This window comes from Triticum dicoccoides, chromosome 7A (assembly GCF_002162155.2).
Source record: "Triticum dicoccoides isolate Atlit2015 ecotype Zavitan chromosome 7A, WEW_v2.0, whole genome shotgun sequence".
Taxonomy (NCBI): domain Eukaryota; kingdom Viridiplantae; phylum Streptophyta; class Magnoliopsida; order Poales; family Poaceae; genus Triticum; species Triticum dicoccoides.
This window is the reverse complement of record NC_041392.1, coordinates 40431702-40452801: the sequence shown is the minus strand read 5'-3', so window position 1 is coordinate 40452801 and position 21100 is coordinate 40431702. Positions and strand designations below refer to the sequence as shown.

Below are 21100 nucleotides of genomic sequence, written 5' to 3'. Positions count from 1 at the left end.
TATTCTCAACCTCCTGTACGCCTCCAATACGTGACACATTCGTGTGTTTAACACGACCCACTGTGTTCTGGTTCCTACTGATACGGCTTCTGCTTCTTACAATCAATGAGACGCGAACAATGGTCGTCGCAACTGGCCTCTATGATCAAATTGATCCATACTCCACCGAGTTCCCCTGTCGAGACACGGAATCGCACACACTGCCGGTAGCAGGATAGCCTGACAACCAGATCAAATAAGTCGGCTTAGCCTTGGACCATAGTTTTATGTCCTAATCAACCTTAATTTCTCCGACCTGTCTTTTAGTTTCATATTCAAATTAAGCTTGCTGTTGTGAGTACATAATTAATTGATTTATTTGTAATTTATCTTTGATACAATGTCATACTGCCACACCATACTACAGGATTTAATTCTGAATTCTGAATAATAAATCCAATAGATTGTAAATATTAAAAGCTATCACTCTTGCTATTTTATTTAAAAACTTTATTAGAAAATAATCTTGAGTCAAATTATTTCTATTACTCCTTTCGTTTCAAAATACTTGTCGTGGTTTTAGTTCAAAATCACAACAAGTATTTTGGAATGGAGGAAGTACCTTATAAATTGGAGTTGAAGGTGGTGGTGCTAAGTTCACTCCTCATTCCACCCCCAATTTTTCTCATCTATCTAGAACTCACCGGACCTTGGGATTGGGAAGAGTTCACTCGCCACTCCACCCTTGGAGGAGTTCACCCCCTCCCCCACCAGACCCTCCTGGTTTCGAAGAGTTCACCCCACTTTATCCCAACATCTCTCGTCCATATAGAACCCATCAAACCGCTCAAGTTTCAAAAAGATCAAAAATAATGCAATTATGGAGCCTCGTACCTCACACCTGCCTCTGCTTCCAATTCAACCAGAGCAGCAAGAGTGATCACCTCACTCATGTTTCGAAGGAAAAATATTTCAAAAGGTCTCAGCCAACAAATCCGCCAATTAATTCATTACCTGTCGTGGCTCATCCCAATTCCATGTCCTCTGTCCGGCCCAACTCCTAATTCCAGTCATCCCAACTCTCAATTTTCAAAATTTAGCCATGACTTTTCTGCTACAAATCTTGCACTAGTGTTGCCATGGCCCTGCAGTTATGCAAGTGCAGTCTAGCCAGTTTGCTTGGATTTCTCTTCACGGTGTTTGCAAAGTGCATTTGGTTGTCATATACTACTAATCCAATACTCTGGCGAACTATGTGTTGCTATGGAACCTGCACCTGCCACCCTAATGATAGATAGTGGGGTTGCTTCTTCCCCTGTGCTGGTGGCCTCGGCGTCTCCTTCTCCTTCTTCCTCTCCTTCCCCTTCTTCCTTCCGAAATCAACTGAACCAAATTGCACTTTCAGGCGGCTAACGTGCAGCTAAACTGTTAAATTCTTTTCCCAATATTATCTTTAATTCCTTCGTTTTGGTAAGGTTAACGGCAACAGCTCGAAGAAACACAGTGGAGCTATCGTTGTCCACGTGACTATGCTCATCAATGTTCATCATACATAACTCTTCCGTTCCTTGGTCAACCCCAACCTGCACAATATCCATTTTAGACGTGGGCAGCAGAAGAAGGCATGATTTATACTCTCGCAGTCACACAGTATAAAAGGGCATTGCGAGGAGAGAGGCGTTTTGGAGGCCGAGTTCCATGGAGGCCTTTATTTTTGAAAAATTCAAATTCAAACTTTAATGGTTCAAAAAAATCTGAAAAAATATGCATGTATGTAAGGATGTAATCCACATGTGTATCAAAATTCATAATGAAATACCTTGAGTTGCGACCTATATAAAAAGACAAATTCATGGCCTGAGAGGATGAATAGTATGTGTTAAATAGCCTCAGATTTGTCTTTTTTGCATAGCTCTCATTTCAATGTATTTTGAACTGAAAATTTAGACACAGGTGTGTTATGCCTTCATGTATATCTATATTTTTTCAGAATTTTTTGAAATATAAAAATATGAATTTCGATGAAATTTAAATTTTCAATTTGGAGGCCTCACTGGAGGCCGAGCTCCAAAAGGGATTTCTGCATTGCGAGCTCCTTTGCATATGGCAACTGGCAAGAACGCCGTAACAAGAATTGCACCCATAATAGTTCTCCAGCAATGATTTTTTTCGAAATGACAGGATTCCTACATTCATTAAAAAGAAAAGAGTTGGTTAGTTAGTTAGGAAAAACCGAGCAGAAAACTAGACTGCCTAATTAATTATGAAAAACTAGGCGAAATCTTCACAACCGCTAAGCGGCACACGTAAGAAAGCACACACGCATCCCACTCCAGAAAAGTCCTTGACAAGACAACACACATGTGTCATTGTCATCACTCCTCCCCTAGAGGCGTCAATGCCATTCCTAAACTCTGAGCAAACGATTCCGACCTAGCCGTAGGCGATCGTGGACTCAACCAACACCATAGCGGACACGTGAAGTTGTATAAAGATTTGTGCCCAAACTCAGCCACCTGTAGCCAGACAGCGCACCTCCGACTCTGATGAAGAACTCTGAAAGACAAAATCAAGCATGGTTGGCGCCACGGAAGATCAGCTACAGCCGGTCATCGCATACCATAGGGCCCCGCCACGCAGCTTCAAATCTAAAACAAACAAACTAAGGCAAAACCACGAACACGCCCAAGAAGAGTTGATTACCGCAACCAATGCCACGTTGCCGACATTGCTTCCACCATCATGTTGCCACAGAAGTTGTACGCTACAACCGCCGCAAAACCACCAGTCCCTCTTGCCGATGCTGAGCTCCAAGATGATGCCCCTAGGAGGGGAAACGACAAACCAAAGGACCGCCATCGTTCGATCACAAGATCACAGGTATCCCCTGGAGAGGCCACACGATGGCTGGAAACGTGTGGCAGGGGTGCGGCAACAAAGCAGCGATGCCTCCAGGAAGATCAACGACGGGCACAACTCATGCCATTGGTAGTCATGAAACAAGGCTGAGACGGAGTCTTCACCGAAGCTCCCACACCACCTCGGCCGCACATCATCTCGCACCGGCTCCGGCAAAGCCCACCAACCGCCACCACCATCGAAGCTGCTCTTCGACGAAGCGGCACCGAGACCGTCGCAACCAACCACAACTCGCGGAGACCACCAACAGTCAACCTCCAACACGAGGGCCCACCAACCACCTCTGCCACCATCACCGAACATGCCACGTTGCAGCTGACGTAAGCCACCCGCAGCTCACGGAGGCCATTGGCCGCACAGGCTTTGCCTGGCGATGCCGTTCGGCGGAGGCGAGGGGAGGTGGGTTTGACGCTGGCGGCGGTGAGCCGTCCGATCGAAACACGTGGATAAAAGGATGATCGAACGGATAAGGAGGCGGTCAACGCGCTTGTGCAGTCGGGTGAGTGCAAACGGTTTTGCAATCTGAAAAAAAAATATAGCAAGGCAGGAAAGATGCTGTGCTCGGCCTCATCGCCGTCCCCTTCCACCGCCAGCCAGTCGACCACCACGCGTGCCTGAGGTCCGTGGCCGGATGCTCCAGCCTGCAGGGCGCGCTCGGCATTGGTTACCATGCTTTCCTCCGGGCCAGCGTGCGTGTCCGCTTCCGGCGCCGTCCTCCAAACCTTCACCTCGCTCAAGCACTGCGTGGCGCGCGCAGACCTCGCGACCGACTGCGCCGTCCACGGGAATCTCGTGGCGCAGGCCCTCGCGTCCACACCATTGGCCGCTGGCGAACATGCACACCAAGCGCCGACGCGTGTAGGGTGTTCGACCTTATGCCCGTCGGGGACCACGTCGCTCGGAACACGCTCGTGGCCGGGTACACACTGAACGGGATCGCCGGGCCGCCCATTGAGATTGTTGCTTGGATGGAGGAGGTGAACGGGCAGCGCCCTGACTCTGTCAACCTCGTACACGTGTTTGCGGTCCGCGGTAGCTTCGACGAGCTCATGAATGTATCCATGGTGATCCTTGACGTGTAATGCAAGTGCGGGGCGGTGGAGGTGGCGAGGGCAGTCTTTCTCGAATGCCGATGAAGAACTCCGTGTCTTGGAGGGTCATGATCAACAGGTATGCTGAGAATGAGGATGCCACCGAGGCTCTGGCCCGTTTCAAGAGGATGGTGGGGGAGGGCGTGGATGTGATGGATGTGTCTGTCTTGGCAGCATTGCATGCTTGCGGGGAGGTTGGGTATCTTTACGAGGGGAGGCGTGTGCATGGGCAACTTGTGGAGATTGGATTGAAGTCAAATGTTTCGGTGATGAACGCGCTGATCAGCATGTTGTCCGAATGCATGAGGGCCGACCTTGCTGCCCAGCTGTTTGATGAGTTGCGCTACAAGACACGGATCTCCTGGAATGCCATGATCCTCGGGTGCAGGCACAATGGAATGACGATTGACGAATGATGCCACGAGGCTCTTTTCTAGGATGCAGCTGAAAATTGTTAAATCTGATTCGTTCACTCTCGTCTGTGTCATTCCTTTACTTGCAGACATTTCAGATCCATTGCAAGAAAGATAGTATCCATGTATACTCTGTCAGGATGCACCTCAGGATGGTTATATTCTGACAGCCCTTATTGACATCTACGAAAAATGTGGCCGTGTCGGTATAGCTCGGAGTCTCTTTAACTCAGCAACGGAGAGACATGTTATCACATGGAATGCTATGATCCATGGGTACGGCTTACATAGTTTTGGCCATGTCGCAATTTCTGGCACAGTGCCCAACGAGACAACACTCCGTTCGGTCCTCTCGGCATGCAATCATGCTGGTTTGGTTGATGAAGGACAGAAATATTTTGCAAGTATGAATAAGGACTATGGGCTTGAACTTGGGATGGAGCACTATGTAGTATGGAACCACAGTGGATCGAGTATTGTGCAGCTCAAAAATGAGATTCATACCTTCTATTCAGGAAGCACAAATCACCAGCAGGCAAAGGATATATTTATGCAAGGTTAGCTAAGCTAATAGAAGAGATCAAACCTGTTGGATATGTGCCAGATACTGACTCGATACATCATGTAGAAAATTGTGTCAAGGCTAAGTTACTCAACACCCACAGTGAGAAGCTTGTGATTGCATATGGGCTCATTCGCACTGCTCCCGGTACAACAATTCAAATAAAAAGAACCTCCAAGTCTGCAACGACTGTCACAATGCAACCAAGTTATATCTGTAGTGACATGACGGTAAATAATCATGAGAGATATTCAACGATTTCACCATTTTAAGGACAGTAAATGTTCATGTGGAGACTACTGGCAGTGAAGTGTTGAAGGCAGTCTGACTCTGAATATGGATTCTGAGATGTAGAACTTCACACAGCTAATATACAAGTAAGACTATAAGATCAGGTTACCAAACTATTAGGTGGACTTAAATAAATGTCACATATCCTAAGGTAATTGCTGAATTTTATCTGTGGCACACCGCACACATCATGTACAATGGCAGTCTCTACAAATGATTTTCTGTTCCTGATGGTCAGACTTTTAGTGCTGCCACCAAAATCTGAATGGGCTTGTACCACACTTTGTTACAGGTCTAGCAGCTGCCTTCTGTATTGACACTTCATGGCTAAGACTATGACACATGCTGTAGATCTCGGTCCATTCACATTAGTAGTGTAACACATTTAAAGGTTACGATATTCCTACCTTCATTTGGAAGAGTGCAAATGGAAGCTGTTGACCATAGGAAACACTGCTATTTTATCTCGTCTGGGATTAGATAATGTACATGATGAGATCAAACTGTTGATAACTGAATAAAAGCACCTTTGTTTAACATTTTGTGTGCTTGAGAATTGTGAGCTGAGTATGTAACAACATCTTCCATTTTGAAACGAAAATCAAGGACTGTAACAACATTACGCGGTTTTTTTTGTATGAAAAAACGTTTTATTCACCATTCTGTTCCAGCTTTATTCCAGTAAAAACGGATCGACATAGGCTGTGATTCGATATGTGTAAGCCTGTATTTGCAACAGTGCTGAAATATGCATATCTCACCTTAAGTCCTGCTACTTTGAACCATGCTGAATCTACAGGTAACCTTCTTCCATATGCTTACCAACTGAGTATAGCTCCTCATTTCTGCATTTCAGGGACCCTAGCAGGTTCTCTCCTCCATTTGGGATGTTAAATTCTCCAAAGGTTAGTTCTGTTGATGATTCTTTGAGTGATTTGAACTTCTGAAAATATCAAATTCACAACACCAGAGGTCTTGTTAAGTACTGTAGTAAGGTGGACGTGTGAGATGATTGATGATAAAATATCTTAGCATTTTAATCTGCACATATGTTTCTACAACTGTTTTCTTGATTTCCCTTATTAAATGATATTTTGACCCAGCGCAGTCAATTTTGAGTTCTTGCAAGAATACTGGATTTGAAGATGACCAGATTCCAGTTGATTTGTTCTATATTTAGTTTTCGAAATTCGGAATTAAAGAAAATTACAGTAGGAGTTTACGTTCCATGTTCAAGTGCCTGTGTAATCGACTAACTCTGGGACACTGATCTATCGCCAAATGAGACAGAGTCATTACAGCTTCCTGCGGTGCCATAATGGACAATAACAGAGACATTAAAGACGTCGAGGAGTGTTTGTACAGTGACAGCTGCATTCAACTGAAAGAACAGAGATATAGTGGTAACAAGTAATCATTTTACAGGTCGTATTTGTATTTATATGTTGTTTCTTTATAGAAGTGGGGAATGCTAAATGCAGAAGTTCAGGCTTTAGTACCCTGCATTGACTTGTCAGTGCGTACCGAAAAAGGTTCCCTTTTGTATTTCAAAGCAAACAACATCGATACATAGATAATGCTGGGGCGAGAAGCACAACAAGCCCAAAGGGAAAAGAAAAAAAAACAAATGCCAACAACGGTAGCTTGACAAAGCGAGGATGAGCCCTCCGGAATCAACCCACCACGATACAAGGCTCCGATCCGCCGCGTACCAACTAGCACCTCCAAGAAGGAATACGACGCCAACGACGTTGCTGCCCGGACGAGTCCTAGGGTTTCCCCCTGGCACGCGGAGGGCAGTAGGGTATGGATACCACCGACACCCTTTAGGAAGGAGTGTCGGCACCCTCAGGTGTAATCGCATCGAAGCCAGAAGACCCGGCAAGGGTTTCTCTCGTACTCCATACCACACCGCCCAACCGGACAGGAGCCAACCAGCCAACTCGCCGCCCACCAACATGTGCCATCGCGGTCACGACGCCACCCACGCCGCCTCACTGAGATCAGCAACACGAGGCCAAGAGGACTAGGAGAGTAGCACCGGGCGATGGGAGCAACAACATTGTAGCCGCGCGGGAGGGAACCACCTCCACCGCCGTCGTGTGGGAGGCCCGTGCCTCCGACACCGTCGCCCTCGCCGTCCGGACGCGACATCAGGGCATAACAGGACACCCCTGGCCCGGCCAGGCCCGCTAAGCCACGCCGGCCACGCTGCACCAGGGCGGTAGCAGCGCCGCCAGCACCCCCACCGACCAACACCGCTCCCCTCCCTCCCGGAAGTCGCTCCACAAAGCCGCCCCGCCGTCGGCCCGCCCAGACCCAGATGAGGCCCAAAGGGCCTAGATCTGGGCCGAGCGTGTTGGGGATATTACTACTGGGCATAAACCGGCCTACCTGGGCCGGATTAACTTCATCAGCAGATCAAAGGTGTCTAAGCCTAAAGAGGCAGATAAAGGCCTAGGGCCCGTAGTCGGTTTACAACCTGTAGCCGTACATCGACGTTTGTGCATATACTTGTACTGTAAGTTAGGAACAAGGAGGGACCAACCCGGATACGAGTATGAACCGGTGTTGGGACTCTCTGAACCGGCGGGCGTCACCCGTGTATATAAGGGGGCGACCTGGCGGTGGTTCAGGAAGGACATACAACAACTCGAGACATAGGCGAAGCTTGTTTGCTCCCTAGTCATCGAAACCCCATCAATTCCATCACAACTAGACGTAGGCCTTTACCTTCCTTGAAGGGGCCGAACTAGTATAAACTCTCTTGCGTCCTTGTGTCCGCTTTAACCCCTTCAAGCTAACCCGTCGCGATGGCTCCACGACTAAGTCCTTTCTCTAGGACATCTGCCGTGACAAAACCACGACAGTTGGCGCCCACCATGGGGCTATCGCACGATGGTTTTCGGTTCTTGGAGGGCCGCTTTGAAGGACTCAAGGGCTATGCTGTAGGCCGGATGACTAAGAGTCGTCGCGGCAGGCTCTACATCGACGACGCAGGCTGGGGCCTCGAGGCCGGCTCAGTTGAGTACGGGTACCGGGTCCCCTTTGGTAGCATTCACGTTTTCATTGGTAAGATCGGTGAACCGGGCCCTGAGCCGGACATCTGCACCGACCTCGTCGAGACGGCTCAGCGTGCGCAATCCGCCCGGGTTAAACCGGCCATGAAGCGTGCCTTCGTGGGTGTCATCCATGGAGGAAGTCATGAGGATGGATCGGGATTTCGCGGGGCGACTGTCATTTGTTCCGGTGACGAATCTTCGACCGGAGAAACCGAATCTCTTTATCAGCTACAAGATGGCCGGATTGGGAGCTGTTCCGATGGCGACAGTATTCCGGACCCCTCTGATCTGCCCAACCGGGTTGGAATATTCATGGCCGGAACACAAGCAGTGCTTCATTCTTCGACAGCTGCGGCAACAATTTCCGGTTCAGCAGCAGCGACGGTCGCCGAGGCAGGAGGCCATGTGCGCCCGACGGCTCAGGTTCTATCAGAGCTATTTGATGCGTTGGCTGTGCTTATGGCGGAAGTTAATCCGCCAGATCAGGACGTTAACAATACGGAGATTGCAAGGGTAAAGGAACAGATCACCCAGGCCAAAGCGGATCTGGCGGCTGAGGACACCAGGGTGGCCGCAGAGCGGGCTGCTTTAGACGCATAGGCCTACAGCCTTATGTTAGACCAGAGCGCATCACATGAAGTCATGAGGAGGAAGCACCGATCCCGCTTACCTCCGGTTTTCAAGGCCAGAGACCTTTTCAACACTCCAGGGCCAAGAGCCGGCAATCCGCTGGAGGGGAACCGGGCAAAAGCCCCTGGGACCGGTGCACCGGTTCAGCCTCGTCAGATCGACCCGCCTCGTCAAAACACCGTTGTACCTCAGGCTGCTTTAACACCCCCGGGTCACTACTCCAACCCAATGGACAATCTTGTTGCCGCTGCTGCACGGCTGGAGGCCATTCCAATTGAAGGTGACTCTCCGTAGGCAGTAGAGACACGGCGGGTCAAGGAACTACTGAGGACCGCTTTGGCCCAACAGGAAGCATACTCGTACAGCCGCGACCGGATCCACTCGACCCCTCGTCCAAGCCGGAGCTATAACAGACATATGGATGAACCGACAGTGTCGAGTAATGAACGACGTGGGGCACCCCGTGACAACAACCCAGCGGGTGGTGCTGATGACGCTCAGGGAGTGGTGGACCAGGCCCGCGCGCGCAGGGAGGCCGAGTTAGCCGCACAGCATCAGGCTCAGCAGCTCACGCCGGTTCATCCAACCACCTTGACTGAACCTGGTGTTACTTCCAGTTCTTTGGGGGTGCCTTGCCTTATCCCCGCTTTTACGTAACGTGCGCCTGCCCAAGGATTTCAAAGGCCCGCGCAAGGTACCAAATTACATGGCGGATCAACCTCCAGAGACATGGGTGGAGAGCTATGAAATGGCCATGGAGATGCTCGATGTGGATGACGCGGCGTGTGCAAAATACTTCACCATGATGCTCGAAGGAACGACCCGTACTTGGTTAAAAAGCTTACCGGCTAATTCTATCAGTTCATGGGTCCAATTACGGGCCCGGTTTATCAGCAATTTCAAAGATACCTGCAAACAGCCTATGTCGATAGTGGACTTAGCTGCATGCGTCCAGGAGGAAGGAGAATCAACGACTCATTGGGTGCGCCAGGTTTCACAAGTGTTGCACTCCTCAGACCGCATCAACGCTGACATCGCAGTATTAACCCTAGAGGGCAACTGCCGGTTTGGACCCCTGAAGCTGAAGTTGGGACCGATGAAGCGCCATTGCACCGACATGGGGACTCTCATGGCCGCTTTGGTGAAATATGCTGATTCTGATAGTACCAAGGATCTCGAATCTGATGATGACAAGACAGGAAAGGGAAAGAAGAACAACAGCTCCAAAGGTCAGCAGCATCATTGGGTAGGCAACGGCGGAGGAGGCAAGCGTAAAGCGCACGGTAACATGGACTTTGTGGTTAATACCAACGCACAGAACAATGGCCAGCGATGCAAGGGTAGGCCAAGAAATCGTAGTGGGGCGCCCAACCCTAACCCAAACTGCCTAAACTATCTGCTAAGCCAGCCCTGTCCAAAACATGGGACGAAGGAGGAACCAGCAAACCACTTTTGGAAGGATTGCTTTATAATGCAGGAGTTCAAGAATTCTAATAATTTCCAGTATGATCGCGTATCTGGCGATGGCTCAGGGTCCGGGCCGGGTTACGGTGGAGGAAGTTCCGGTTCAGGGTTTAATGGTAATCCGGACGGAAATAATGGTCAAAATAATCGGAACAACCAGGGTGGTTACAACCAACAGCAGCAGCAGCAGTCAGGTTACCAGAGCAACCCAAAGCAGTTGAGTGGTGGACAGTACCATGTCTTTACCACTAGCTTGGACAAGCGAGACCGGAAGGTTCAGAGACGGGCAGTTAACTCTGTTGAACCGGCCATACCCCGTTATCTACGTTGGTCTGAACAGCCGATCATATGGAGTAGAGAAGATCACCCACCCCAGGTCGATAATCCGGGTCAGTTGGCTCTGGTGGTGGCGCCTCAGGTGGGAGGTTATAAGTTTACCAAGGTGCTCATGGATGGAGGGAGCAGTATTAACATCCTGTACTATGAGACCTTCCGACGTATGGGGCTAACAGATAAGAATCTCAAACCGTCTAAGACAGTATTCCACGGTGTAGTGCCTGGCAGATCCGCATATCCCGTTGGTAAGATAGCTCTGGAAGTGGCCTTTGGGGATGATCATGATTCCAGGTCGGAGACATTGACGTTTGAGGTGGTGAAAATCCAAAGTCCATATCATGCCTTGTTTGGGCGACCGGCATACGCCAAGTTTATGGCTCGGCCCTGTTATGTATATTTGCAGCTCAAGATGCCAGGTCACAAGGGGACAATAACGGTTCATGGAAGCCGCAAAATCGCTTTGGAATGCGAGGAATGAGATGCGGCTTATGCAGAGTCGTTTTGTGCCACCGAGGAGTTGAAGTACTATAAAGACAATGTTGATCCCGCGGACATGACTCCGTTGAAGAAGCCAACTACGGAGCATGATCCGGCCCTGAAGTTCAAATCGGCAGCAGAGACTAAGCTTGTTGATTTCGTACCTGGCGATTCATCCAAGCAGTTCAGCATCAGTGCCAACTTGGATCCGAAATAGGAAGGCGCGCTCATCGAGTTCATCCATGAGAATCAGGACATTTTCGCATGGAAACCTTCTGACATGCCAGGTGTACCGAGGAAACTCGCTGAGCACACACTTAATGTGGATCCTAAATACAAACCGGTGAAACAGTTCCTCCACCGGTTTAACGAAGAAAGGCGCAAGGTGATTGGAGAAGAGGTAGCCAGGCTCTTAGCAATTGTCTTTATTGTTGAAGTTTTTCACCCTGAGTGGCTTGCCAATCCGGTGCTGGTCCTCAAGAAAAACGGCACCTGGCGCATGTGTGTGGATTACACAGATCTTAATAAGGCTTGCCCAGCAGATCCTTTTGCCCTCCCCCGTATTGATCAAATTATTGATGCTACGGCGGGTTGTGAGCGTCTAAGTTTTTTGATGCGTATTCTGGCTATCATCAGATCAAAATGGCAGTTAAGGACCAGGAGAAGACAACATTTATAACTCCCTTTGGAGCCTTCTGCTATGTGTCTATGCCCTTCGGGCTCAAGAGTGCCCAGGCAACTTACCAATGGTGTGTACAAAATTATCTTCACAAGCAGATTGGCCGTAATGTACATGCTTACATGGATGATATCGTGGTTAAATCCAGGGAGAAGGAGACTCTGATTGATGATTTGAAAGAAACCTTTGATAATCTGAGAACATACAAGATGATGTTTAATCCAGACAAGTGTGTTTTTGGTGTACCGGCAGGCAAGCTATTGGATTTTCTAATGTCCAACAGGGGAATTGAGGCTAATCCGGAGAAGATCACAACTATCACCTCCCTAGCTAAACCGAAGTGTATCAACGATGTTCAACGCCTGGCAGGCAGGATTGCTGCGCTAAGCCGGTTTATCAGTCGCCTGGGTGAGAAGGCAATCCCTTTGTATCAGATGTTGAAGAAGATGGATCAGTTTGTCTGGACTTCTGCTGCTGATGAAGCATTTGAGGACTTAAAGCGACAATTGGCCAATCCGCCTGTGCTCGCCGCTCCCGTTGACAAGGAGCCGTTACTGCTATATGTTGCTGCTAATGTTAGGGCGGTCAGTGTAGCTATTGTGGTAGAGCGAAAGAAGGCAGGTAAGGAGGATCTGGTTCAACGTCCGGTTTATTACATTAGCGAGGTGCTCATTGAGTCCAAGCAAAGGTATCCGCATTGGAAGAAGCTGGTATATGGAGTCTTTATGGCAAGGCGAAAGCTTAAATAATATTTCCAAGGGCACTCAATTACGGTGGTCAGTTCTGCTCCTTTGGGAGATATCATCCAGAACCAGGAAGCAACTGGCCGGATTGCAAAGTGGGCCATAGAGCTGGGGCCGTACGGTTTGAAGTATGTGCCTCGGACAGCGGTTAAGTCTCAAGCACTTGTTGATTTCATCAATGATTGGACGGAAATGCAAGCACCTAAAGAAAAGCCGGATCATACGTATTGGACCATCCATTTTGACAGATCCAGGCAGTTGGAAGGCTCGGGGGCTGGAGTCGTATTAACTTCCCCACGAGGTGATAAGTTTTGTTATGTTCTCCGTTTAATGTTCCCTTGTACTAACAATGCAGCTGAGTATGAAGCCTTGCTCCATGGTCTCCGGATGGCTAAGGAGATGAATCTAAGTCGAGTTAAGTGCTTCGGTGACTCGGACCTTGTGGCCCAGCAAGTGTCTGGAACTTGGGACTCCAAGGACCCACTCATGGCAGCATATCATCGTGAGGTGGATACTGTCGCAGGTTATTTCAAAGGCTATCAGGTGGATCACGTGGACCGGCGGAAAAATGAAGCGGCAAACGCTTTAAGCCGGCTGGGCTCTTAGCGCAAACCGGTCCCACCCAATGTTTTTCTGGATGTGCTGCACAACCCGTCAGTCAAGATCCCTGGTGAAGAGAATTTGGCTATTCCTGATCCAGAGGCTCGATTGGTGGCGGCTCTTCATGTTATTCCGGATTGGACGCTTCCTTACTTGGCGTACAAGAACCAGGGTGAGTTGCCAGAGGATGAAATTCTAGCAAGGCAGATAATCCGGCGATCCAAGTCCATGGCTATCATCAACGGCGAGTTGCATCATTGCAGTATATCAGGGGCTTTCCAACGCTGTGTGTCTCCTGAAGAAGGCCGTGAAATCTTGCGTGAGATCCACGAAGGAGATTGTGGCCACCATGCCGGTTCAAAGTCTCTGGTGGCTAAAGCATTTCGCCATGGTTTTTATTGGTTAACTGCTCATGCTGATGCGGAGGATCTGGTCATACGGTCTGATGGTTGCCAAAGGTTTTCAAGGCGCGCTCATGTACCGGCTCAAGAATTGAGAATGATTCCGATTACTTGGCCGTTTGCGACTTGGGCGCTGGATATGGTTGGGCCTTTCAAAAGGTCCAAAGATAAGAAGACCCACCTCCTCGTGGCGGTTGACAAGTTTACAAAGTGGGTGGAGGCAGAACCTGTTAGCAAGTGTGATGCGGCCACGGCGGTTCAGTTCATCAAAAAGGTGATTTTCTGGTTTGGCTTTTCGCACAGTATTATCACAGATAATGGTACCAATTTATCCAAAGGTGCTATGAAGGAGTTCTGCGAACGAGAGCACATCCGGCTCGACGTTTCATCAGTGGCACATCCACAGTCCAATGGTCAAGCAGAAAGAGCTAATCAAGAGATCTTGAGAGGCATCAAGCCCTGGCTCATGGTTCCTTTGCAGAGAACACCGGGTTGTTGGGTAGAAGAATTACCATCTGTGCTATGGAGTATCAATACAACACCCAACAGATCAACATGATACACACCGTTCTTCATGGTTTATGGAGCGGAGGCGGTTCTCCCCAGTGATATCTGGCATGATTCACCTCGTGTCACAGCTTATATTGAAGCGGACAACGAGACAGCACGACAAGATGCTTTGGACCGGTTGGATGAAGAGCGTGACATCGCAGCCGCCCGATCGGCGATTTACCAGTAGGATCTTCGTCGTTATCATAGTCGCCGGGTCAGAACCAGAACCTTTCAGGAAGGAGATTTGGTGCTTCGGCTCATCCAAGATGAGACTAACATGCATAAGCTATCCCCACCTTGGGAGGGGCCTTTCGTGGTCAGCAAGAATCTGCACAACGGGTCGTACTATCTAATCGATATTCGAGAGCATAAGGACTCACGTACATCAGAGGAGGAGACTAACAGGCCGTGGAATATAGCTCATCTTCGGCCTTACTACACCTGAGCCATTGGCTATACTTATGTACATATTACGACAATGTATATATTATGATTAATTATAATAAATCAGAACCTCAGCTAAAGCGGGGTATCTGTTCTTTTACATCATGTGAGGTTACACGGAGTTGCTCTAAAGCGGCCTCCGGTTTACCCCTTGAGTTCGCTTTGCTAAAAGCATCGTGTTATATCACTTGGAGGATTGGTCGTGTCCGAACCAATACCATGCCTCTTGATAGGCGAAAGCCACCTGATCACTTGGGGACTTGGTCATGTCTGAACCAGTCATGCCTCTTGGTCGGCCTAAGGCCATAGAATCACTTGGGGGCTTGGTCGAACCCGAACCATGACCACGCCATTTGGTCGGCATAAATGCCACGGTTTCATCTGGGGACCTGGCTGATTAGAACCATAGTTACACCTAACGGAAACTTGGTCGTGTTTAGTCATGGTTACGCCATTTGATCAGCTTAAATAAAACTTTTCTTTTGCTTCACACTTTTCTTTGAAGTTTTTTTTTTTTTGCTTTTCATTGTGTTTCTTAAACCGACAATTTTTTTTCAATTGACGGAACACAGTTCACGTCAATCCGAAGGCTATTTGACCGGTTTGATCCGTGTTGTTAACATCCTCTTATGGAGTAACACGTTGTTTATTATAACCCAGCACGGTTTACATGGTAAACCAGCGTCATATATATATACAGGAGCTGTTATCTCCTCCAACAGTATGGGTTTGCAAAACTCCGCTTCAAGATTGGCCAAGCCAACTTCACGCTCAATGACGGCAGGTATCATGTATCTCAAAATTTAGTCATACTTAAAATTTTGTTTTCATATATGCAGACATCATATTCCGCCTGACGGTACAACCGCGGTGGCACTTGACGAATTTTTCATTTCAGCAAGTGTTTTGGAAATTTCATTGCCACAGGAAGAACAAATTATGCACGAAGGCATATCAACATCAAAGGTATCAGCTAGCCTATTACAAGGCAACATGGTGCCCATAATAATATAATTGTTTTTCGCGAAGAAGAGGCAGTTTTAAACCGGCGTCCGGTTCAAGCTTGGTTATCAGCCTGGCCTGATGGTTGTGGGTCGTCCTGCGCTGCTTCAGCCTCCGTATCCCTACCCAGTGGCTGGAAATCCACAGTCGTCCAGTCGATTCCCATTAATGCTTGAAAAACGGCTTCATCGTGGATCAGCAAGGACGGGTCAATATCGGGAGCGTAAGTATGCTTACGGATTGGAGGAATTAGATTTTCCGATTCATGGATTGGCGCAGCTATTCGCTTGTTCTGAATGTCATATTGCGCTTGATAACGAGACAAGTCTGCTTCCTCAGCCAACTGACAAGCTAGTGGACGCACCTCCCGGTTTATCGCTCACAGATCTGCTTCACCGAATTCTAATCCGTCTTCCTTCAAGCTGGGATAGCCCTGAGCCGCTTCAACAGGATCAAAATCCGGCACCCAGGCTTTTGCCCGGATTAAAGCATTGATTGCGCCGGTTCGAGCAGCAGATTTCTTTAGCTCTTCAATCCGGGCAGGAAGCACCGATAGTTTCATCAGAATATCTTGAATCAAAGTAGGCGCCGGTTTGTTATGAGAGGCGGTACAGATGATCCGCTGGGCACCAGTATACAATTGTTCAACCAATGTATAGGCGGCTTTTAGCTTCTTCCGTAGATCTGACCCCAAGTGACCAATGCGTGTCCCTGAAATACCATAAAGGATTAATAAACCGGCGACTTTGTCAGAAGGCAGAGCCAATTCAGTAGGAAAACTGGCTTATCAAAGATAGCACCAGTCATGGCATGCACGTGCCGCTTTATGCTGGTCAGTTCATCTGCCACTGGTTTTAGTGCAGCCTCAGCATTCTCTGCTCGTTTGATCAAAGCGGATTTCTCAGTGGCCCAGTCCGCCCGTTTCTTCTTGAAGTTCTCCTTAAGTTGTTCCATGGCGCTTAAAGCACTGGCCAATTCCTCTTTTGCTTTGGAGGTTTCAGCTTGTTGGGTTTTCAGGGCTTCTTGAAGATCGATGACCTGGTTCTCTTTCGTCTTCAGCTCCGCCTGCATGCATACAGATATATGCTTCAACAAATTGGTAGAAGGATTCAAGTACCAACCACATAACAAGTTATGCGCTTAGTACTTGGGGGCTAATGCATATTTGATCTAAAGCGGCCTCCGGTTTACCCCTTTCATCTTTCGATTGTTTACAAAATCCCAAGATCAATACAAGTATTCAACTTGGCACTTGGGGGCTAATGGTTACTTGATCATATATATTCTGAAATGGCAGTTTCAATTACTTAAAGTACCGGTTTAACTATGCTAAAGTTGAAACGACCCTTGGGGGATACATCAGCAAATTTCAAAGCAACAAGATTTATATTATTTAAGTCCCAGTTTGAAAGAATATTCCAAACCGGCCCTTGGGGGCTAGGAGAGTCAGGAATGGAAGCATACAACCAGGAATGAGCATATGGAAATTACCTCATATTTGTCTTTCATCATGTTGAACAGACCGGCTTCATAGTCACGACTGGTATACAGCCAGTTCAGATAGCCGGAATGGATATCTTGGGCGTTCAGAGCAGCGTAAGTTGTCAGATCAACGTTCCACTTGCCTTTACCAAAGGCAGCAAGTTCTTCCTTGGCAGAATGTTTGGATAAGGCGACAGGATTGTTTGGCTCAGTATGGCCAGTACCAGTAATGACAACCTCATCATCTTTGGTACCGCCGGTTTGCATTGGAGCTGTTGGCTTGTCAATAGGCTTTGCTGGACCGGTGGAGCTTTCAATCCGGATGGAACCTGTAGGCTGATGGGTAGAACTTGAGGTGTCAGTAGATCTCTCTTCTACAATAAGATCATCATCTTGCTGCGGTGGATCGTTGGGAATATCCTCAGGAATAGCTGTTTCAGCATTGGGTGTCTTGTCCGCTTCAAGAACGACATCCTCTTCGGCCGCTTTGTCCAGGCGGGCCTTCTTGCTTGGCCTAGGTTTGGCCCTGAGAAGGATAACAAAATCAAATACAGAATATGTTGTAAGGCAATATACTGCAAACATCACAATAAGTATAGCTTACCCAAACACCGTTTTGAGCGGTGGGAGCTGAGTAGCCGATGACTCGCCAGAAGATGAGTGGGAAGTAACCTGATAATTGGAGTCAGACGGAGTAAGAGGTTGACGAAAGCAGCCCGCTTTAGGACAAGCACTGACAAGCAAATTAGAGACCTCGGAATGGCATTTCTGAACCGGACTGTTCGGTAAACCGGCGGAGATAACTACCTGACCATTGTGCCGGGTGGTGCGGCGAGCTTCATGTTGTTGGGTCTTCATAAGAAGTTTAGGATCCAAATAAGCAAGAGGATGAGAAAATCTAACTTTCCAGTTTGCCTGACGGATTTTTTGTGAAGGCAAAGTTTTTGAATCGGAAGAGAGAATAATTACCTCGGCAACATCCGTGTGGCTGGCTTCGACATCATCCTGACAAATATCATCATCAATAAGACGCATGAAAAATAAACCAAGTGAGTCAAGCTCTACCTCAAAGTCCGGGTTATCAACCTCATCGTCAGGAGCCGGATTAGAAAAGGCAGTGGTTCTTTTCCTATGGGCAGTCTTCTTCACAGCTTTAGTCTTTTGCCGGGTTGCTCTTTCCGGTTTGTCTGGTTTTTCTGGCTTCTCCTGCGGCAGTTTTTTGCTCCAAAACGGATCATCGCCCTGATTATGCAGACACTGATATTAAAAATAATGACCAGACATATCAATAACAGATTCATTAAAGGGAAAATTCAAAGTCTTACAGCTGGCGGTTTGTTGGTGGCATAGAAAGGAAGCAGGCCGGTTCTGGCGCAGATGTGTTTCGGTTCATTCAGTATCTTACGCACAGCCTCTGTGATTTCTTCACCAGAGAGCTGGAGTCTTGAGTGTCGCAGTGGGTCATCAACACGGTCAGTATACTGCCACATCAAACCGGAGCGCAAACTAAGAGGCAGTATGCTCCATGATATCCAACAGCGAGCAAGGTCAACCCCTGTTAAACCGTTGGCCATAAAAGCTCTAAGCTTTGATAGCTGAGGAGCATATTTACTTCTCTCCTGTGTAGTCAATCTTTCTAGAGAATGGTGTGTGTTGCTGAGCCGCTCCGGTCGAAAGCCAGGCAAGGGATTTTCACCAGCAGGGGAGGTGTCTTTGCAGTAGAACCATATCTGATTCCATTCTTTGGGGTGGCTATGCAGTTTTGCGTGAGGGTATGTGACCTCTTTCCTTTTCTGAATCGCCACACCACCCAACTCCATATTGGAGCTGTCAGTAAATTCAGTACGACGGTTTAGATGGAATAGGTCTCTGAACAGTTCCACTATGGGCTCCTCTTGAAAGAACACTTCACAGAGCACTTGGAAGTGACACATATTTGTAACAGAGTTGGGGCCAGTATCTTGTGGATGGAGCTGGAAATCGGCTAAGACATCCCGGTAAAATTTAGAATCGGGCGGCTTAAAGCCCCGGGCTAAGTGATCTACGAAAGCAACAACCTCTCCTTCTCGAGGTGTGGGAGGGCATTCTTTGCCAGGAGCCCTCCAATGGATTGTATCCTTACTACCTAAAGCACCAATCAGGACTAAATCGTCCAGTTCAGCCTCTGTGACGCGAGAAGGAACCCAATTGCACTCATACACTTGCTTGGCCATGATGGAATCTACAAGGTAAAAGATCCCGGTTCAAAAATGCATTGATTAAAATGCACTGGTATGTACAATGTTAAACCGGAAGCAGCCCTATCTAAACCGGAGTTTCATGAAGCAACCTACATCTGGCGGTTCAACAAGGGGACTAATGGCATATACCGGTTTGGAAAATTTTCTATAAGGTTAAACCTCCTGACCTAAACATTCAAGAAATTGAGGTTGCGGATGATTAAGTATGCAGAAACAGGTTTCACAAGATCTTATTACGGCGTTGGATCTGAAGCAAGTTCAGAAAATAAGAAAAATAGTCGAAGATCAAAGCAGAACAGTATTGAATCAATGAGCAGAAGTATATGTGAGATCTATGGTTTTGGGCAGGAAACTAGCGGCGGATACTGAAAGTTACCGCTACACAAAGCAAGGGTTCACATGTGCATCCAGAAGCTAGTACATGAGTATGAACAAATGATGAACACCGCAAGAACACGAAGCCCTAGATCAGATCTATGTTGAGAAGAACATAAGACCTACCAGAGCTGAGGAAGACGCGGAAGGTCACCGCGGCTTTCTGGTGCGTTCAAGTTGATGCAACGGCCAAGGGTGATGCAGAAGACGACGGCGGCGGCGGAGCTCTGAGACTGGCGACGCGAGGAAGACGAAGAAGAAGGGCACGAAGGGAAGAAAAGAAATGACCCTTCGGGCCTATTTATAAGGCAAAGGACATGTGTCAGGCGCGGGAATCAAGGGACCGCAGATTTTGGAAGTGGGGCGGTCACCTTGGTCATTGCAAATCTATTAAACAAGATGATATCATGGATGTTTTTTTTATGACAGATGATGTCACGCCGGTTTACAGCAAACAGAGAAGATGACGTCACGGCGGTTCAACAACTACAAGAAGATGTTGAAGACGAAGATTTTTGCTAAGGATTGACATGAACCTGTTCAAATCAATCTGGGGCCTAATGTTGGGGATATTACTACTGGGCATAAACCGGCCTACCTGGGCCGGATTAACTTCATCAGCAGATCAAAGGTGTCTAAGCCTAAAGAGGCAGATAAAGGCCCAGGGCCCGTAGTCGGTTTACAACCTGTAGCCGTACATCGACGTTTGTGCAGATACTTATACTGTCAAGGAGGGACCAACCCGGATAGGAGTATGAACCGGTGTTGGGACTCTCTGAACTGGCGGGCGTCACCCGTGTATATAAGGGGGCGACCTTGCGGCGGTTCAGGAAGGACAGACAACAACTCGAGACATAGGCGAAGCTTGTTTGCTCCCTAGTCATCGAAACCCCATCAATTCCATCACAACTAGACGTAGGCCTTTTCCTTCCTTGAAGGGGCCGAACTAGTATAAACTCTCTTGCGTCCTTGTGTCTGCTTTAACCCCTTCAAACTAACCCGTCGTGATGGCTCCACGACTAAGTCCTTTCTTTAGGACATCTGCCGTGACAAAACCACGACAGAGCGGGTGTCGCCAAGCCACGCCGTCGCGCCACCTCTCCGCCAACGGTGCTGCCGCCATCCAGCCGATCTCCTGCGTCGCGCCAGGATGCCCCGCCAACACGCCGGACTGCCGCCACCGAGGAACACCCCCCGGAGCTGCTCCGCCCCGCGCTGGAGAGCACCCGAGAGGGGAAAGGCCGGGGGGCCGTCGCCGCCAGCGGCGGGCGCCGCCGACGGCGGCAGGGAGGGAGGGCGAAGGGGAGCTGGGGGGGAGAGAGACCGGGGTGCGGCCGGTCGCCCGCGGGGGCGACGCG

The 21100-nt window shown here is 48.5% G+C and overlaps 2 pseudogenes; one reads left to right on the top strand and one right to left on the bottom strand.

The window, feature by feature from the left end:
- Positions 1–3567: 3567 nt before the first annotated feature.
- On the top strand, positions 3568–4964 carry LOC119332996 (annotated as a pseudogene).
- A 268-nt stretch (positions 4965–5232) lies between these two features.
- Positions 5233–21100, bottom strand: part of LOC119332995 — a 20452-nt pseudogene continuing 4584 nt past the window's right edge.